The sequence below is a fragment of the Oncorhynchus clarkii genome, chromosome 25 (genome assembly GCF_045791955.1).
Source record: "Oncorhynchus clarkii lewisi isolate Uvic-CL-2024 chromosome 25, UVic_Ocla_1.0, whole genome shotgun sequence".
NCBI lineage: Eukaryota > Metazoa > Chordata > Actinopteri > Salmoniformes > Salmonidae > Oncorhynchus > Oncorhynchus clarkii.
The window spans coordinates 25,707,203-25,720,154 of record NC_092171.1 but is presented as its reverse complement, the minus strand read 5'-3'; the positions used below and the strand labels follow the sequence as shown (position 1 = coordinate 25,720,154).

The 12,952-nt window shown below is 45.9% G+C and overlaps 1 pseudogene; it reads right to left on the bottom strand.

The window, feature by feature from the left end:
* Window positions 1-9,871: 9,871 nt before the first annotated feature.
* LOC139383604 (CDAN1-interacting nuclease 1-like) overlaps window positions 9,872-12,952 on the bottom strand; it is a 61,853-nt pseudogene continuing 58,772 nt past the window's right edge.

The following is a 12,952-nucleotide window of genomic DNA, read 5'->3' as shown; positions in this document are numbered from 1 at the left end:
ATTTAATTAATGGGCAATGACATTTAGTTTGATAATACATCACAGGAAAATCTTCGTTTATCCTAATTACCACAATAATTCACACTATAAACAGTGGAAACGCAGATTACACAGGGTTAGTTTGGGTATTCTTTGATGCCCAAGGTTTCTTGCTGCTCACTCTGACGAAAAAAATTGTAAAAGAGACAGAAAATGTTAACTCAGCAGTTTAGAGAACTCGATAACCAGATTTAGCCCACACTTTCGAGACAAAAATGGTCAAAATAGGAATAGCCACTTCGTTAACGACCCCACACAACCCCGGAAGAGAGTTAAGAAGATAATGCTTAATAATCAAATGTCCCGAAAATTGGAATGCATATTTAGAAAATACTGAGCATAAAATGTAAGATAGGCCTCATGAATTTAACATTTAATAAGATGAGTCTGATTCCAAAATTCGAAAGAAATTAAGATAACATAAAAATTACATATTACACAGTGTAAAACACTATTTATTAAAATCAATGCCTTTGAACTCATAATGCAGTGTATTTAATATTTGTATAATTTCAGTAATATAAACGCTATGTCAATCAATTTATTTAGACATTTCCCACCCTAAATCAAAATGTCGACGCTGTCATTTAACTTGAGTGAGCTGGTCGCTAATTTGGGAAATCCACGTTTGTGGGTGTCTGACAAGTCGCCTCTAAACGTCAAATAATCGAAAATGCCAGGGCACGCATCCTCCCCAGCCTGCCAGGCTGTCTAATCTCAACGGAAATACTGTTACATTGGGTGGTGGAAAAAAATATCAGTAGAAACCAGAAAAAAAATCCTGCACATTACTGTGTTCCCATCGGTGTATTTTCTTTAAACTTCCCTGGCCTGTCCATTTTCATGAATTGAACCGACTCAGTATGAATGTGCCACTATACTTCAGTCATCAATAATCAATAGCTTATTGAATCCATTCTGCAGCAGGTTAACTCTCTTCTCAGCCGAGAGAGCACCTGAATCAAAATGAGTATTTACACCATGTTATCAACAGCAAGCCTACTGTTACGTCTAGTAACATCCATGTATCTAGCTACTGAAACACTTTCATAGGGTTGTAGGTGTTATCCTTCATGGCTTATTAATGTCATAGACAGAAAAACACCTAACTAATGCAACAGCTATCCTTTGTGTGTGTGTGTCCACCAGTGTAGAGTGGGGGCAGAGGGAAGCAGGCAGGCGGAGGGCACAGATACACTACATGACCAAAAGTATGTGGACACCTGCTCGTCGAACATCTCAATCCAAAATCATGCACATTAATATGGAGTTGGTCCCCCTTTGCTGCTATAACAGCCTCTGTTCTTCCGGGAAGGCTTTCCACTAGATGTTGGATTATTGCTGTGGGAACTTGGTTCCAATCAGCCATAAGAGCATTAGTAAGTTCGGGCACTGATGTTTGGCGATCAGGCCTGTCTCGCAGTCGTGTTCCAAATCATCCCAAAGGTGTTCGATGGGGTTGAGGTCATGGCTCTGTGCAGGCCAGTCAAGTTCTTCCACACTGATCTCATCAAACCATTTCTGTATAGACCTCGCTTTCTGCATGGGGGCATTGTCATGTTGAAACAGGAAAGGGCCTTCCCCAAACTGTTGCCACAAAGTTGGAAGCACAGAATTGTCTAGAATGTCATTGTATGCTGTAATGCTAAGATTTCCCTTCACTGGAACTAAGGAGCCTAGCCCAAACCATGAAAAACATCCCCATTTGGGCTGGTAGCATTCTCCTGGCATCCACCAAACCCAGATTCGTCCATCAGACTGGCAGATGGTGAAGTGTGATTCATCTCCAGAAAACACATTTCCACTGCTCCAGAGTCCAATGGTGTCAAGCTTTACACCACTCCAGCCAACGCTTTGCATTGCGCATGGTAATCTTAGGCTTGTGTGCTGCTGCTCGGCCATGGAAAAACATGTCATGAAGCCCCCAACAAAAAATGATTGTGTAGACGTTGCTTCCAGAGGCAGTTTGGAACTCGATAGTGAGTGTTGCAACCGAGGACAGATGATTTTTACGCGCTACGCGCTTCAGCACTCGGCGGTCCCGTTCTGTGAGCTTGTGCGGCCTACCACTTTCCGGCTGAGCCGTTGTTGTTCCTAGACTTCCACTTCACAATAATCGCACATACATTTGATCGGGGCAGCTCTAGCAGGGCAGAAATGTAACGAACTGACTTGTTGGAAAGGTGGCATCCTACGATGGTTCCACATTGAAAGTCAATGAGCTCTTCAGTAAGGCCATTATTTGTCTATGGAGACTGCCAATGTTTGTCTATGGATATTGCATGACTGTGTGCTCGATTTTATACACCTGTCAGCAACAGGTGTGGCTGAAATAGCAGAATACACTCATTTGAATGGGTGTCCACATGCTTTTGTATATATATTGTAGCAGGAGCCTGTTAGCAGTCAGTAGCTCCAGCACTGAAAATACATATTTGTAGTCAATAACTGTTTTAGCCCATCACCGGTAGCTAGTGGTAATAATTAGCAACAGTGGGATGTCCAAACTTAAATTACACAGACAGTCTTCCACAATGATAAAAAGCTTGAAGAATGACAAACAAGTCAGGCTTGTTTCTCAACTGCTGTCAATATCCAGATAGCTCTTATTTTTGGTGAAGAGAGGATATATTATCTATGTCTAGGTACAGCAATACCTGGGGGACTGGGACCGTTGTGATACAGAGCGGCTGGGCCAGTAGAAAGCCTGTTGTCTGGCTGTGGGGGAGGAAACGGAGGATGCCACTGGAGACAGGAAGTCTTCAGAATGTGAAAAGCACTTTATTGCAGCACACCTGAATGGCCTGCTAGGGTTTCTCTCTAACCCACTGGGAACAGACCATTACAGCTCCTTTACAACTGGGCCATGGGGTTTAAGTGAGCTGTGACATCTGAATAAGATTGCTACCGTAAAACTTTGATTAATATCCCGCGCGTTTATTTGCTTCAATCACTGAACACAAACAGCACTTATTAAAGACAGGCTTCTATTTGAGCTAGGTGTATATTTCCTTAGTGCGTTCAGCTTTCGCTCAATACAATTTTGAAAAGACGACCACACGTTTATTGTGACCAGTATGACCAGTATTAACATTATAATAACAAATCCATTGCCGATCAGACTTGCAAAGACGAGGCTTCCAATCACACACCTCAATTTCATGCTTCAGCACTATTCTCTCACTCTTTGGCCCTTGTATCCCCCATAGTTGCATGGATCACACCAGATAGACTTCAGTATTCCATGTTTGTCCAGTTCCCCAAGACATCGGGAGATGCCTTCAATACCGTCCACTAGTCAAGTTTACTTATGCTTAGCCGTCTAGTTTTTTCTGCTTTAACAATCTTAAACCTTACCTACTTTCCCTTCACCCACAAATGTTTGTTCCCCCCTGGACAAACGTAGAATATTTACCTTCTTTCACTTCACCCCTAGATGTAATTGCCCCCCTGGACAAACGTTGAATACTGAAGTGAGACCACGAGATCTTGTTGCGTGAGATCCATGCTGTTTCATCCATGGCAATGATGTCGCCCTCCTTTTGTTATTTTACGCAGTCTTTATGGTACTCACTGAAGTTGACTCGTAAACTATTCATTTAGACCCGGCGTTTATTTGAAACAGCCGTTTATTATCTGAATTGTGTGCCGATGCCTGGCTATTAAAAGGGACAGGTGGCTATTTGAGACTGCGATTAATTGAAGTTTTACGGTACATCATGTCATTATTCGTCCATTGTTTACATGATCTAATATGTGTACAAACCAATATGGAGACATTATTAAGAGTGATTCTTTTCATCTCAGCAGCATGTCTTTTTAGGCCCGTAACCGTCCAACACAATCTGACATCATTGCATCTCTAAAAATGAACGCCATCATCCATGCCTCTGCAGAGTGACCTCCCATTAACTATAGTGGATAGAGGATGTGTTGGCGTGGAGGTGTATATTTATTTACCTGTCACATGGAACACAAGTACATGGCAGCCAGGTTGAATCCAGTGGTGTTGGAAGGTTCTGGGTGAAAAAGAATTGTAAAAGTGACAAACTGCCCCCATTTTTCAGACGGGGAGCACAGGAGCCAACACGACGCTCACAGCAGAGTTAATTGCTCGCCAGAGTTAATTGCTCGCCACAACCAGGCCCAACAAAATGCTCATAAAACATCACGAAAAAGACAAGTCCAACCCCTCATCCCTTCATTTCTCCACTCATCCGGCTAGCATCCTGCTTAGCTCCAACGCTCCTCCATCCCTCCCCTTCCACAATTTTCCAGGACAAAAATATTATGTTGCCCGTGGCAACAATTTATCAAAATAACCAATCACATCTGCCTTTTCAAATATTTCCAAAAGAAGCAGGGGCAGTACATAATGGCGGCTCGTCTCATCTCAGTGTTGTTAGGATCTCAGGCCATGATTTATTACACACTGATAAATGATCATTGGGCTTGTTTTGACAAAAGCCGGGCTATGTATTTACGAATGAACTTGAGTGTGGTGCAGTATGCAGCATGTACAGAGAACCAGGCCCATTGCTGTCAGCAGCATTAGTGGGTTCCGATTGGGCTCGATCTCGGGTCTGAGGCTATGCTCTGCGCTCTCATCACTAATCACAGCCTATGGTTGAGACAGCCCATAATATTAGCACCCCCCTCCCCTCTCTTGTCTCCATGGCCACCATCAGTATTAGCATCACTCCACCACCCCTCCCCTTCGCCAGCTCCTAAGTACATTTATTTCATAATAACAAGCCAGTGACAGCTCTCATCAGGTCGGTGGCGCTCATAATCGGAGGGCTAGTGGGAGGGTGCACCAGCATTTGTTTTTCCTGTATCAGATTCCACGCCCCCCCCAAACCCCTCTCCCTCCACCTCCAATAATCACATTTTTCCTGTATCAGATTCCACGCCCACCCAAACCCCTCTCCCTCCACCTCCAATAATCACATTTTCCTACCTCTTTTAGAATGTAGGACAGACCTATACCCCACACACCCTACTTCCCCTCCCCTCCCCATCACACCTGCTGTACCCCTGTTAGTGTTACACCCCCTTCCAGTGCATTGGCGTGGGCCAGTGGATGTCACCGAGCCTGGGCTGGACCCATGCTGGGAAGGGGAAATAACACAGTATCTGGGTCACCTCTGTCAGAGTCCAAATGCCACTCAAGGGGTCTGACCTTTGAGGTGGGCTATGCTGCAGCCTCCATGCATTCTGTCTCTCTACCTCCCCTAACCCCTTCGTCTCCACCACCACCGCAAACCAACCCTCACTCCTTCCTCCACTCCACTGAAACCAACCCTAACCCCTTCGTCTCCACCACCACCGCAAACCAACCCTCACTCCTTCCTCCACTCCACTCCACTCAAACCAACCCTAACCCCTTCGTCTCCACCACCACCGCAAACCAACCCTCACTCCTTCCTCCACTCCACTCAAACCAACCCTAACCCCTTCGTCTCCACCACCACCGCAAACCAACCCTCACTCCTTCCTCCACTCCACTCCACTCAAACCAACCCTAACCCCTTCGTCTCCACCACCACCGCAAACCAACCCTCACTCCTTCCTCCACTCCACTCAAACCAACCCTAACCCCATCGTCTCCACCACCACCGCAAACCAACCCTCACTCCTTCCTCCAATCCAATCCACTCCACTCAAACCAACCCTAACCCCTTCATCTCCACCACCACCACCACAAACAAACCCTCACTCCTTCCTCCACTCCACTCAAACCAACCCTCACTCCTTTCTCCACTCCACTCAAACCAACCCTCACCCCTTCCTCCACTCCACTTAAACCAACCCTCACTCCTTCCTCCACTCCACTCAAACAAACCCTCACTCCTTCCTCCACTCCACTCAAACCAACCCTCACTCCTTCCTCCACTCCACTTAAACCAACCCTCACTCCTTCCTCCACTCCACTTAAATAAACCCTCACTCCTTCCTCCATCCACTCAAACCAACCCTCACTCCTTCCTCCACTCCACGTAAAACAACCCTCACTCCTTCCTCCACTCCACTCAAACCAACCCTCACTCCATCCTCCACTCCACTTAAACCAACCCTCACTCCTTCCTCCACTCCACTTAAACCAACCCTAACTCCTTCCTCCACTCCACTCAAACCAACCCTCACTCCATCCTCCACTCCACTCCACTTAAACCAACCCTCCCTCCTTCCTCCACTCCACTCAAACCAACCCTCACTCCTTCCTCCACTCCACTCAAACCAACCCTCACTCCTTCCTCCACTCCACTCAAAGACTGCTTTCTTTCTCTCCTCTTCTACTTCTTTCATCAACGTCAATACAATATTCAGCAAAGTGAACAAATCAAAGCCGACATGCAAATATAGCCACTGTAGATATGGCTCATGTATAGTCTATCAGCTTCACCCTGAAGAACTTCACGGTCCTAAACGATGCCTACAGACACACAGCGTATCACGTCGCACACGGAGGAACCCCAAATATGTGCTTAGGATTTATTTGAAGCCATGGCTACACCTCAAGCACACTGTTTTTACAAATGGGCACATGAGTTAAAATGCAATACCTCACTTAGTAAGAATCCTCAGTCAACACCTTCCAACCTTCCAACATAGTATCCCCATCCCAGATATTTGGGTTTCCACCAACTGGCAGTCACTTTTAACGGGAAGTGACTTGTGTTACCAGAAGGGCTTAAACCGATACTCCATGCTGCTCATTTAAGGCCGTCACAGAATTTGGGATATTTGAGTGGCTTGCAGAGCGTTGGTAAGCCTAACGTTGAGGCACATGCGATCTCCGGTCACGTCAGGAATAATTTTTGGAGGACGATCAGCGTCCCTCTGAAGTTCTCTCTCTCCCAAAGTTAAGGACTGCCTCTGCTTGTCCCACACTGCCAGTGAGTCATTCTACCCCCCTTTCAGTTTCAACCACTAGGCCTGGATGTGCTTGTTGTCTAGATTCCCTTCGAACACACACTGAAGCCCTTATCCTGTCAGTCAGAATTCCACCACACTGCCAATAAAAAAATCTTGCTTTTCCCATGATTCATTTTTGTTCTTTGAATCATAAACTTTGATTACTGTTACCGAACAAAAAATATGAAAAAAATGTGCTTAACATATCAGTTTCTACTTGAGGCCTGCGCACAGAGAGTACCGATTCCCCTTGATGTTACTCGACCCATCTCCAAAACATGCGTTTAATCTGGGCCTGGCCAGTCTGAACTTTTATATATTTCCACCCGTCGGTGAATGTCTTCGTGGTGGGGAGAGGCTGAGCAGGCAGGGAGACTCCCATGGAAGAGAAGGATGATGCCTGGGACAGATACAGGCCAGGGCTCCCACACCATAAATAACCAAGACCACTGAGAAAGTTGGTTTGGTGGTCTGAACGTCTGCTCTACTGGAAGGATCGAACTTATACCTCTGGCATTTTCATTTCATAAAAAGTATAAGCATTTCAGTATATAATACACAGCTAATGCAGAGGTGTTTACAGACAACTTTAACAAAAAAGTCCCTGAACCTCCACTCTATAGTTTTATAGACCACCAGTGTCAATGGATTGTATTTAAATACTGGATTGTATTGATACAGAGGCTTGTAATTACTCCACTCCAGACCATCCTTATTTGGAGAGCAGTTTCACTGCCCCGTTGTTGTGACAAGTACAATGAATCTAAAAACAGACAGCAGACAAGAGGAGGGCAAGGAAAACAAAATAAAGACGTCAACTTTCACAAAATCATCCGATGGAACCTTTTTCTAAATGTGCTCTCACTTCATGGAAATCTCTCCAGCTGACTCATGGGTTGACCCAGAACCTTTGAAGTGGGTTTAAAAAAATCCCTATTTGGTTTAGCGTTGTGTGCAGAAAATAATTTGTAAGGGTTGACCCCGGCTCCTCTATGTAAGACAGCCATCTTAGAAAACAATGGCAGGAAGGCTTGAAACCTGAGAGGAACTGAATCTGCTGTTGACACCTTTTGTCTTTCTTTATTCACCACTCACTGAAATGTTCCCCCCTCTGTTCAGAAAAATATTGTTTTTGTCTCTGAGAGGGGCCTTAAAGTGATGTTTAAGCATTCCACAGCTCCAGCCATAAGGCTGTGTTTAACTGGACATTGGGGACAGTTGTTTTGTACCTGGGCTTGAGGTTGGAGCAGAGGGCTTGGTGCAGAGGGCCTGACTGACCCAGCCACAATCCTCCGGTCTCCTCATGGTGGGACCCAGGTCTAAATGGGAGCCGGCTAAAGGTTTAAGGGTAACACATGATGCAACACTTTCCTGTTAATCCTCCCCCCACCACTCTTTCTTGTGCATACACACATATATCCCCCCAGTATGAGGGAAGTACAGGATTCTGTCAAACCACTCACCAATAAAGCCAGTCAGGCTGAGGACCAGGTCAGGACTGGTCTGGGCATGATTAGGAGAGCAGAGAGAGAATACATTTTTTGATCTCACTCATATCCCACGGTGACCCTTCACTCAGAGGCCTGCTCCTCTCGATCTTTCAGCAGGACTGGACTCTAAGCAGAGTCTCAGTGGAGCTGAATCCTCAAACCTTGCACTGGCTGGTGAATTGGTGGCCATATGTATCACGTGCCTTGGTTTGATCTGCGTTCTTTGCACTGTGAAATGATATTTTAAATGGGGAAATACTATGGCAAATTAAATAAAGAATACATTTAATGGTTGTATTTTGGGTTCAAGACTTCAAAAATAACTTTTACTCCAAGATGCTTCACGTACTGTACTGTATGCATTACTATTTTGGGCAAATGCACACCCACTCGCCACCCCCTTTTCTGTCTTCATACTCTTTTTCAGAGATGAAAAGGACCCCTTATTAGCAGTGAATATATGCCTCTAAAAACAGAATTCAACTTTACGCTGCTATCTCCACTGCTCCTGGCTCAGCTGTGTTTCTTCCATTAGGAGCTGTAAATAAAAGGATCTCTCTCAGGCTGGAAAGATGAGCAAAAGACAACGACACCTGGAGAGACTCAGCCACTCCATGGACATCAGGTGTCTGCATGTACCTAGACGTCTACACGGTTTGGTGCTGTGGCTCCAAGACCATTCTATCCGCTACAGGACATACTGCACATGGAAGTGTGCTTTGCCTGTTCTTAAACTTGGAAAAATATTTCATAATTCAAAAAGTATACAATCAGTGCATTCCATACGTTTTAGAATGACAAACAACAGGACTGAACACAAGACATTCAAATACACATGTTCACATTTATAAACCTGGTTGAGCAGGGCAACATTCCTCCTATCAACGTGACATATCATAACATAAAGACAACGTTTTCAAAACCAGAGGGCAAGAGGTCAGAGAAAAGTCCCAAGCCAATCAGAAGTGATCTGTTTGCCTCCTGCAGGGTGACTGTTTGCCCCCATTTTCCCCAAAACCCACCTCCCTTATCTGCCTATGGAGAGCAAAGGAGCGAGTGACGAGGGCCAGGGATCACTGTTTCATGTCCTGCCCTGGCCTAACTCTGTTCCTGTCCTCTTCCAGGGGCCTCCGGGGCCACGGTGGGGGCCACAGGCTGACCAGCACTAGGACAGACCTCCCAGCTTTGTTTTCGCACCGAGGTATGAGCCTGACTCTGGGCTGGCTGACGGAGAGAGAGAAAGGGGGAGGGGATGAGGGAGGTTCATCTGGAGTTCAGGGCAGATGTTTGCCAGTAGTCTCGCGCCGCAGGAAAGCTAAATTGCTTCCGGATCCACGTATTCACTTCTGCACTGCTCTGGGATACCCTTCCTTACCCCCACCTCTCCCCCTGCCCTCTCCCTTCCCCCCTTGCTCAGGTCAGTGTCAGCCGGTCAGTCAGTCAGTTGTGACTGGGCTGTTCCCGTGGCAGACGGTCACAATATCAGAGGGTAAGCAGTCTTTGAGCAGAATGCCTCTGTCTCTCTGGCTGTCCAGCTCTTCAATGAAACCATGCCTGTGGATGACCAGTCCTGGACCAAACCTATGGAGGGGGAGAAGACAGAAATACATTAAGGTTCAATGTTATCAAAGCAAGGCATTCATCAACAGAACAGTGACATCATAGTGAGATACTAAAGTAGCTTTCAGATAGTTTTCCATCCAAATCCCATATGCTTATGGCTGTTTACTTTGGATTTGGGGAGCATGACATTTGCAGCAGAGACAGTGAATTAGAGAGTGAGAGATATAAAGGAGGAGATAAGCTCTCTGAGATGTACTCCTTTGATCCCTGTCCAGGAAACTTGTGCTGAATCAAACAAAAAGCTGCCGGTGCGATAAGATCCCACTGACACAGTGATATACACACCGGATCACCTTACAATGGCACTGAAATAACAATAATCATAGTAGGAACAAAGCCCCAGGCAGCCCCAGAAACCTATCTGTCATGGGAAGGGTCCTGTACAGTGCACAGTGCCCAGCGAGAGTTCACAGGCGGCAGGTAGCCTAGCGGTTAGAGTGATGGGCCAGTAACCGAAAGGTCGCTAGTTTGAATCCTTGATCCAACAAGGAGAGACATTTGTCGACGTGCTCCAGGGTTCCTCAACAAGAGAGGGATATGCAAAAATGACATTTCCAATTCACACCTGCATGTTAAAACATACTTTTACATGTGTGAAATAGGACAAATATAAGAACACACAAAATTATTATTATTAACTAAATAGCCCCACTAAAGCTAGCTAAGCTAGACCAGCTGTTTCATTTCCATGCTTGACTCCCCAGGTCCGACAGAAAGACAGACATTTTGCCTTGGCTCACAGTGCTTCACTTCCCAGGCCCCGACAGACAGACAGACAGACAGACAGACAGACAGACAGACAGACAGACAGACAGACAGACAGACAGACAGACAGACAGACACTTTGCCTTGGCTCACAGAGCATCACTCGCCAGGTCCCGACAGACAGACAGAGAGACAGAGAGACAGACAGACAGACAGACAGACAGACAGACAGACAGAGCAACACTCGCCAGGTCCCGACAGACAGACATAGAGACAGAGAGACAGAGAGACAGACAGACAGACAGACAGACACGTTGCCTTGGTTCACAGAGCATCACTCGCCAGGTCCCGACAGACAGACAGAGAGACAAACACTTTACCTTGGCACACAGGGCTTCAATCCTCAGGTCCAGACAGATAGACAGACATACACTTTGCCTTGGCTCACAGTGCTTCATTCCCCACGTCCCGACAGACAGACAGCCAGCCAGCCAGCCACTTTGACTTGGCTCACAGTGCTTCACTCCCCAGGTCCCAACAAACAGACAGACAGCCAGACACTTTGCCTTGGCTCACAGTGCTCCACTCGTCATGTCCCAACAGACAGACAGACAGACATACACTTTGCCTTGGCTCACAGTGCTCCACTACCCAGGTCCTGACAGACAGACAGACAGACAGACAGACAGACAGACAGACAGACAGACAGACAGACAGACACTTTGCCTTGGCTCACAGTGCTTCACTCCCCAGGTCCTGACAGACAGACAGACAGACAGACAGACAGACAGACAGACAGACAGACAGACAGACAGACAGACAGACAGACAGTGTTGTTCTAAAGCAATATGAGTAATAACGACTCGCCAAGCTGCCTAAGAAAAGTCAAGTTCAGACAACATTCAAATGTAAGTTTTTTTTTCTCTCTCTCTCTCTCTCTCCCTCTCCCTCTCCCTCTCCCTCTCCCTCTCCCTCTCCCTCTCTCTCTCTCTCTCTCTCTCTCTCTCTCTCTCTCTCTCTCTCTCTCTCTCTCTCTCTCTCTCTCTCTCTCTCTCTCTCTCTCTCTCTCTCTCTCTCTCTCTCTCTCTCTATTAGCCCCATCATATATCCTGAGCCCCATTGAAAAGGCTCGGAAGCAATTAAAATGGCAGTTTTGCTGGAGAAGCACAGCGTTATTTCACTGCTTCTCCCTGACATGTGATAAATCATCTTTCAAGCTATTTATTACACCCCAAAGAAGCGCCAGTAGCCCCCTCTGTGTAGTGCAGATCATACCTATTCTTTGAACTCTAGCTGCCGTGCATAAAGTCATGTCACAGTTGAATTTTTGGGCTCGGGAGAGGAGCCCCCTTTGTGCACAAAAACAGATTGGGAGAGAACAGTGAAGTAAGGCTGTTTGGTTCCCGACACTCTATCCTCAGACAGTAAAGGGTGTTTTGGGGTCTCTGAAGATCAAATCAAATGTATTTATATAGCCCTTCGTACATCAGCTGATATCTCAAAGTGCTGTACAGAAACCCAGCCTAAAACCCCAAACAGCAAGCAATGCAGGTGTAGAAGCACGGTGGCTAGGAAAAACTCCCTAGAAAGGCCAAAACCTAGGAAGAAACCTAGAGAGGAACCAGGCTATGAAGACATCTCTGAAAAGCCAGACAGGAAGCTGCACACAGGGGCTGCAGAGCGAGAACCAGGAAGTTCATAAAACCTTGATAATCTTGGAAGATTCCACGATCAATCAACAATCACAGCCTATTAGAAGTAACGACCACAACCAGCAGCGGTACGTCAGAAGGATAGGAACATTCATGCTAAGTATAGTAGAAACTGTAATTTATGTCTGTGGTGGTACTGTATGGGTTTGATCATGGGGTTCTCTGGAGTGTTTGTGTGTGTTTTACATGATATGTGCGTGGTGATCAGAGTTGGGATTAGTTACTTGGAAAAGTAATAATCCTCGTTACATTTAACAAAAGGAACATGTTACTTTACAATACTACTTTGTGTGGAAAGTAACGCGTTATATTTAAGCAATAAAGCCAGAGGGAGTGTGGTATATGGCCAATATACTACGGCTAAGTTCTTAGGATACAGCCCTTAGCCGTGGTATATTTGCCATATACCACAAACCCCTGAGGTGCCTTACTGCTATTATAAACTAGTTACCAACGTAATTAGAA